This window comes from Heterocephalus glaber, unplaced genomic scaffold (genome assembly GCF_053883595.1).
Source record: "Heterocephalus glaber isolate CG9 unplaced genomic scaffold, H.glaber_assembly_v1.0 deba00001608, whole genome shotgun sequence".
Classification (NCBI taxonomy): Eukaryota; Metazoa; Chordata; class Mammalia; order Rodentia; family Bathyergidae; genus Heterocephalus; species Heterocephalus glaber.
The window spans coordinates 14,807,974-14,815,541 of NW_028258379.1; the positions used below are offsets into that span (position 1 = coordinate 14,807,974).

General features: G+C 42.2%; 1 pseudogene; it reads right to left on the minus strand.

The window, feature by feature from the left end:
* Positions 1–1,341: 1,341 nt before the first annotated feature.
* LOC101699507 (protein NPAT pseudogene) lies at positions 1,342–3,587 on the minus strand (annotated as a pseudogene).
* Between the last annotated feature and the right edge of the window lie 3,981 nt (positions 3,588–7,568).

The following is a 7,568-nucleotide window of genomic DNA, read 5'->3' on the forward strand; positions in this document are numbered from 1 at the left end:
AATGGTTGAGGAAAGTGACTTTTCAACAAAATATACACCTGTATAAAAAAAAATCCTAATGTGCTAACATTTAAACAGAAAGCATTTAAATATACTTTAATATCAAGGCACAATCAGTCAGGTATTAATTGTAATTTGTTATCATTCAAAAGTTTAAACTGGTTCTTCAACTTGACTGCTGTTATGAGAGTTGAATACAGAGAAGGCACCTCTCTCACTCCCCCTTAAGGACTTTTTGAGAGTATTTTTTATAACACTTTAAGGGACACACAGACAACATGCTGTGTCTAAGTGTGGATACTGTTATTTAACAAACCCCATTTTAGGAGAAACTAAAATATAAAATTATGACTTTTTTACATCTTTTGATGGACATGACTTTCCTCCATACAAGCTTTAACTTAAAATACAAGATTTAAATTAAATGTGCATTGGTCACTACTATGTGAAGAATTAGTACAATTCTTTATATCCCTAGTGCTTAGGGGGGATAGTTTATATACACCAAGAAATCTCAACTACTCTATAACTCAAGTTTGCATGGCTCAACAGTCTAACCACTTAATGTTCTATAAACGATTTGAAAAGTTATAAAGGAAAGATGAGAACACTCAATAAATGGTTTACAAAATTCTCTTTGAAACTAAGAGAACAGAATGGCCATAAGAAATAAATTGTAAAATTTTAGGAAGATAGTTTTTACTGCAATTGAGTCTGGGGGTGGGGGGAATCCATCAAACTGTTGATTTCTGATTAGATACTTTACTACTAGTTGAGATGGTTACCATTTTTTGTACTTAGTGGCTATATATTTACCTTTTTGAATAATTACTAAAAGTAATTTGTAAGGATAAGGAACATTTTCCTGCAAAAGAAATGAGATACTATTTCAGATGAATAAACCCCAATTAAGGATAATAAGTCAAAAAACGCAGTGTAAGAATGTTAGGTAATTTAAACTCTATTCTCACAAGATTTGCACAATATTTACAATATGCAATTGTCAAAGCTATACAGTTTTTGCAGATTGGCTTTACTTAGATTTCTGCTAATTATTTTTTCCAAAATAGAAATATATCAAGTCTATTTACAAACTAGGGTGCTGCTTCAGAAACAGCATGATCAGGTATAAAGTGAAATTTTAGTTCAATGAAAAGTGCAGGTGGGGCCGGGGATTTAGCTCAGTGGTTTTGCCACCTGCTGCACAGGTGGAAGGACCTGAGTTCGATCACCGGTACAAAAAAAAAAAAAAAAGAAAAGTGCAGGTCATGTTTTCAATTTCTGTCAATGTCCCATTCCCACACTCATAGTTTAAGGGATACAAGTTTTAAACAACTAATGTTCTCGGGCCGGGGATTTAGCTCAGTGGTTTCGCCGCCTGCTGCGCAAGTGTAAGGACCTGAGTTCGATCCCCGGTACCAAAAAATAAATAAATAAACAACTAATGTTCTTAAGTGTTTAGACTGTTTACTCATTATAATGCAATGATAACAAAAATTTGTCCACATCCATTCCTGCCAGAAATGAAGCAGGTAGCTTTTTCTTTTCTTCTTCATTGATATCGATGAATTTGCAAGACTTTTACTAGAAGTGCGGGAGTTCCACTCACGCTCATCTAATTCTTCAATTTTCCTTTTTTTTTGTGGTGCTCCTTGAAGTTGTTCTAAATTGCTGGGTGTTGTCTTTTAGAGGAGTTGTGGAAGTAGTCCTGGAAATGGCTGCTCTGGAGAGAATCATTAACGTATGGGCAGCGATGTTCACCCTATTTTCACTGTCTGTCTCACTGGCAGGGCTGCAGGCAGGCAAGTCTGGAGTGACAGGAAGGATCATTACTTTTAATGTGCTACTGTCATCACCAAAACACCTACTAGAGGGGACCTTGATGACATCTGTAGGTTCTTCTTTATGTTTTTCCCCTGTTCCTGAGCCAGGTGTCCAGGGAACAGGCAAATCACTATCAGCAAGTCTATTTACTGGGCTATGCAACTGAACATCATGTAATATTTCTGTGGTACTCAAAAGAGTTAGTAGATTTAGTTTGTTCTTGTTTTAGATCCTTCATAGCTGTACCTACTGAAATAACATTTACTGTTTGAAGGTGTAGCTTGTTTTTTGGTCAGTTCTTGCAGGGAAGGTACTGCTCTCTCATTTCCTAAACTTCAATTTTGCTGCCCAATAGACAATTTTGAAGTGTCTGAATTTTTCTGCCTATCTAGATCACTGCATAATTCGTTCTCCTTATTAGCTATTGCTTAATGGAAGGATTCAAGTACCATTCTGTAGGTGCAAGTTTCTTTTCTCACTGAGCTTCTTATGGTGGTATGCCGACTAATAGCAGTTTCTGATTTAGATAAAATCTTAGGCATAGGCGTTTTCTCTCTCTCTTTTTTGGTAGCATTAAAAGGGGGTTTTAACGTGGAGGACACAAAGGGTGAGTCAAGATGAGAAAAGGAAATTTCACTCCTGTCTTTGTGTTGCGATACCTTCTTATGGCTTGACCCCTGCGTGTTTGCCACTGGAGAAGTGGTGCAGTCAAAATGCAGCACATGTCTATGGCTTTCAAATGGTTTGCTAACTGGAACCATGCTCTCTTCTGAGAAGGGAACTGTGATTTCTTCCATTTTTTTCCCAAGTCCTGTGCCCTTATTGTCAGAAACTTCAGTTCTTTGTGCATGACATCCAACCGAATAACTTGATGAATCTGCCAAATTATTGACCTGCTTTCCTATACAAGTCTTGTTTCTCAGTCCCTGAGCCTTCTGAGATTTTGGAGGAACAGGGAATTGAGGGATACTTCTATTGATACACGTGCTGCTAAAGGCATATGAAGGAACTGCTGAGGTGCAGAAAAGGTATTTCCATTCTGTCCAACCACAGAGTCAGGGACCATTCCCACCATTCCCTGGAGTACAGGTTGGACTGGAGAAGCAATTATAATGGCAGAACCTTGTGAAAAGTTTGGTGACACAGCTTGGTTGACAGCAAATACACTGTTTGATCTTGGTGGTGTCTGTAACTGTGGTGGAGGAGGGTGTGCAGTCATAGGTGCAGAATTTCCCGGCAACACCACATTAGACTGTTGTTCCCAAGGCCGCTGGATCAGTCACACAGGTAGCAATGAGAATGTTATTTGAGTTGCCAAAAGTTGCTCTTGTGGCTGGCATCAACTGTATGAATCCTCCTTCCTTGGAAACGCGTGGTGTAACACTGGCTGAAAAAGTAGTGCCGTCATCACTCTGAATGTTGTTTACTGAAGAGTCCTCAGGTTTGAGTGTTAAAAGGCTTTGTTCCACGAGGCTGAATCTTTTACTGCAGCAGATAAAACAGCACCTGCACTTTCTTTCACCTGGTCAGGCCTTTAACTAATTCTCCATTTTTGGCAGGTGATTTAGCAGGAGAAGATAAAATGATAGCTGGCCCTCCCTTCATTTTTTTTTTTTTGGTACCGGGGATCGAACTTGGGTCCTTGCACTTGCAAGGCAGGCGGTGGAACCACTGAGCTAAATCCCCAGCCCTCTCCTCCCTTCATTTTTAAACCAGTTTTTTTTCTGAAAAAATTCCAGGTTTGGTGAAAAGAAAAGCAAGGGATTTAACTATACCCAGGGTGGGCCAGGGCCAGAGACCAAGGTGAACTAGTGGAAGTGAGAGAGGCCATGCCAGCATTTATGGGATGTCACATCCCCCATCTCATTTGAGCTTCACATTCCCAATACAAGGTACTGCAAGGACAACATGTCCACTGTTGTCTGAGTTAGAATCAGTATTTTTCATTTAAGAGAGACTAAACAATTTATGAAAAATTATAGTAAGGAAGTTCAGGATTTAACCTTGATCTCCAAAATTCCTATCTACAACATAGCCTAAAACAGCAGTGGATATCGTTTTACCATTGTTAATAATAATAAAGAGGGCTGGGAACGTAGCTCAGTGCTACAGCACTTGCCTAGTATGCACGAGGCCCTGGTTTCAATCCCTAGCATTGCCAAAAAACAAAAAAGTAATATAGAAATAATAATGCCTTTTTTTTTTTTTTTTTTCTTCTCAATACCGGGGATCGAATTCTGGACCTTGCATTTGCCAGGCAGGTGCCAAATAATGCCTACTTAAAAAAAAAAAAAAAAGCTTACTATGTCAGACACAGTGTTACCATGGCTCATAAATTCTTGTCTTTAATCCTCACATCCTCTGCCACAAGCTGGATTTGAAGGTTAAGGACAGGCCATGATGTGCATTCCCCACAGAATATACAATATGAGCAAAGGAACCAAGGCTGGCATGAGCTCAGACCATGCTCATTGACACTCACCTGGCCATGCTTGCAGAGCTGCTGTCCTCAGGTATCTGGCCATGTCAGGCAGGCACCTTCACAGCACATCCCTGCTAGGACCTATCACAGCACATCTGTTCTCTAGTGGGATGGGGCTACCCCCACATAAAGATTCTGGCACAGCCCTAGAAGCAACAGCTGGAAGCAGCCTGTGGCCTGCCACTATCCATACGGTTTCTTCTTGGCAAGACAAAGGTCTGCCAGGGTGAGCTGGTATGTCACAGAGGCTCCCAGATTTCCAGCCAAGCGATGGGCTTGGCTCTTACCCCTCAGCTTTGAAGTAGGAAACCTGGCAGCCCATGGGCTTGGTCAGCTCTTGCTCTTCAGCTCCTCTTTCGTTTCCCATCAGGGGCCTTGAGCTCAGCAACAACCTAAGGCACCTCTCCAACTTGTTAACAGTTGGGAGACGGAAGGGCTCCTCCTATACTAGAGCGTCGGGTGCAAAGTGCAAGCTCTGCCCTGACTGGGCACAAAAACCCAGAAGGCACAGAGTGGCTGGACTGGCTGAAGAAGTGCCCACCCACTTGGCTCCCTGGGGTACCAGAAGTCAGGAGCTCGTAGAATTTTGAGGATGAAGAGAACACTAGCAGCTCTTTTGTCAGGACTTGACAGTCCTGACCCGAAACCTCTTCCTTGGAGCCACTGGACATACAACCTTGGACAAGTTACTTCTCTGTGATTCGGTCTCATCTGTAAAATGGGAATGCTTATTGAATTTACCGTATAGATTGATGTGAAAATGAAATGAGTTAAATAGACCAAGTGCTTCAAACAGGGCCTGGCTCAATAACCACATATTAGAAGTCACCTAACATTATAAAAGTTCTGAGATTATGTTCTTACGCTCCCCAGTGTTTTTCCTTAGTGTTTTCTGTTACTTATAAAATGGACTGAGACTCACAGCGAGTGTGGGAGACACTTCATCCTCGTGGTGACTAGCAAAGGTGCTGTGACGAAATGCCAGCCCCTCTTGCTGCTTCCTCACAGCCATCTCATGGAAGACTGGTTTCAGGGCTCTGACTCACCCTCTGCTTCAGCTTGTGTGCAGCTGCTAGCTGGGAAAGAGGTGTTTAATACCTCATTAGCACCTCAACTGCTCGTTGTGGGCACTAATCACTTCAGCTCCCACTAGACTGACTCTGAGGAACCCTTGAAAAGCAGTTCCTATGATGGCCCAGAAACTTCCCCATCTGGTCCCAATTCTTTCCCTTGCTTGCTTTACACAAGTGAAACAACTTACTGGCTAGCTTTTGGTGATACATATGCACATTTAAAAAATAGGTCAGACCTTTACTCTTCTGCAGCACCTGAAACCAAACTACCCTCTTCTTCACATTCCCACACTTGCAGAGGTGCCTTCACCCTTGCCACTCATGGTTTGGGACAGAATCAGGCAAGAAGGCAAAGGTCCAAATTTGAAGCAGATGTTTGGGACGAGTGAGGTTGGGGTGGAGATAACAGGAAGGATGTGGACCCTGCTAGAACTGTCTGTTGCTCTGACCTACTGCCAAGGCTGCAAAATACAGAGCGAGTGTTCCTGGTTAAATACCCAGCTGTTCCCTGTGCCAGATTTTCCTGGGCCTCACTCCTCATAGATTCTGGCTCTGCTTGCAAAGTTCTCCATATCCGTGTGCCAACCAACATCTTGGGCCCCTTTCCTACTGCACTGAGCCCCTAAGCCCAGCCTTACCCCTCAAAATTCAAGACTGGAGTTTCCCCCATAGCTAATCCCCAGTGACATTTTTGAAGCCAAAATTCAAGATACGGTCTGACCAAAAAGATGTGTGCTGAATCCAAGTGTGAGAGGCTGTCTGGAAGGTATAGCCTAGATACTAAGGCAATAAAGTTTTCAAGGTTTGGGGGGATAATCAGTCAGAATTGCTGAAACCAGAACCATTGCGGGCTGCTGACCCAGCCCTCTTCCAGATGTGTCCAGAACTGTACAGACAGGACTGCTAGGACCCAACATGTTTGCCTGCATTAAGTGGGATCCCAAGTATAAGGTCTATAGAATATCCAAGTTTCATTTTATTGTTTTAACTTAGGAGACACAAGTTGGCTTTATGATGAACACAATTTCAGAGGCAAAATCCTTTTGAGAAAAGGAGCCTAAAGAAAGAGCCGATTTTCCTGACATGGGTCTGATGGAAGGCTCATCCAGCTGCAATCCAGCTCAGAAGTCTAGAGAATCAACTGTAAGACCTGCCCAGACCCCTCAGAGAAACAAACATCAGCTGCAGCACATGACAAATAACCAGGGACTCCAGCTCATGGGTTAACATGAAAGGAAACTGAAGTAAAATTCAGTGTTTCCACCCATGGTAATCAGAAAACAACTTCACAGCTCTTCAGAGTGAATTACAACTTTGGGTTCTTTAGAAATGGCATTACTTTATCCCTTCCTCTGCCATCCCCTAATAATTCTGGCATAGTACAAACCCTTCTGATTATTGTTAATGAAGATACACACTTTTCCTCATCCACTCAAGATCTGAATTTCACTGACTGAGCTGCAGTCTACTGACCCGGCCCCTACTGCTAAAAGTCAGTACCTCAGGTCTGCTTTGTTGGGGAGAGCAGATTAAAGTAAGACTGGCCCTAAGGTCACTGAGTTCTCTTTTCTAGCCTGCCTAAGACCTACTTGGGCAATACAGCCTATTTACAGCACAATGAGGGATGTGCTTCTTTGAGGCTCTTTGTTTGGAACCCATCTTTACAAGGGTTCTTTCTTCTCTGAAAATCAACAGGTAAATTTCCCTTTTGCAAAAGGAGCTAGACAAATTATCATTAGCTGTCTTCTATAATACAGAAAGTCTCCAAATGCATAAAGACTCCCCACCCCACCCCATAAACAGGAATGAAACTATGGGGGGTAGGTGGTGACATGTTTGGGTGTCTAAACCTCAAGGAAAGAAAATTAAGGAAAATGGATTATGTCTAGCTCCCTATAGGGCTGTCTGAGGTGCTCAGAGGCAGGGATCAAATTTTATCGTCTGTCTCTCGCTCCCTGAAGTGTCCCATACACAGGAAATGTTTGCTAAAGTGCGGAGATGCACACAACTAAAGGAAAAAGGAGGCCAGAAACCCAGTGGTGCAACAGAAACACCAGATTTAGGAAGAGTGTATGTATAGAAAATGAAGTGATTACTTGGAGTAGGATTAGACCTAGGACCTGAGATGTAGCAGAAAATGATGACACATGCACTCTTCCTCTTACACAATTCCACATCATTTTGTTTTC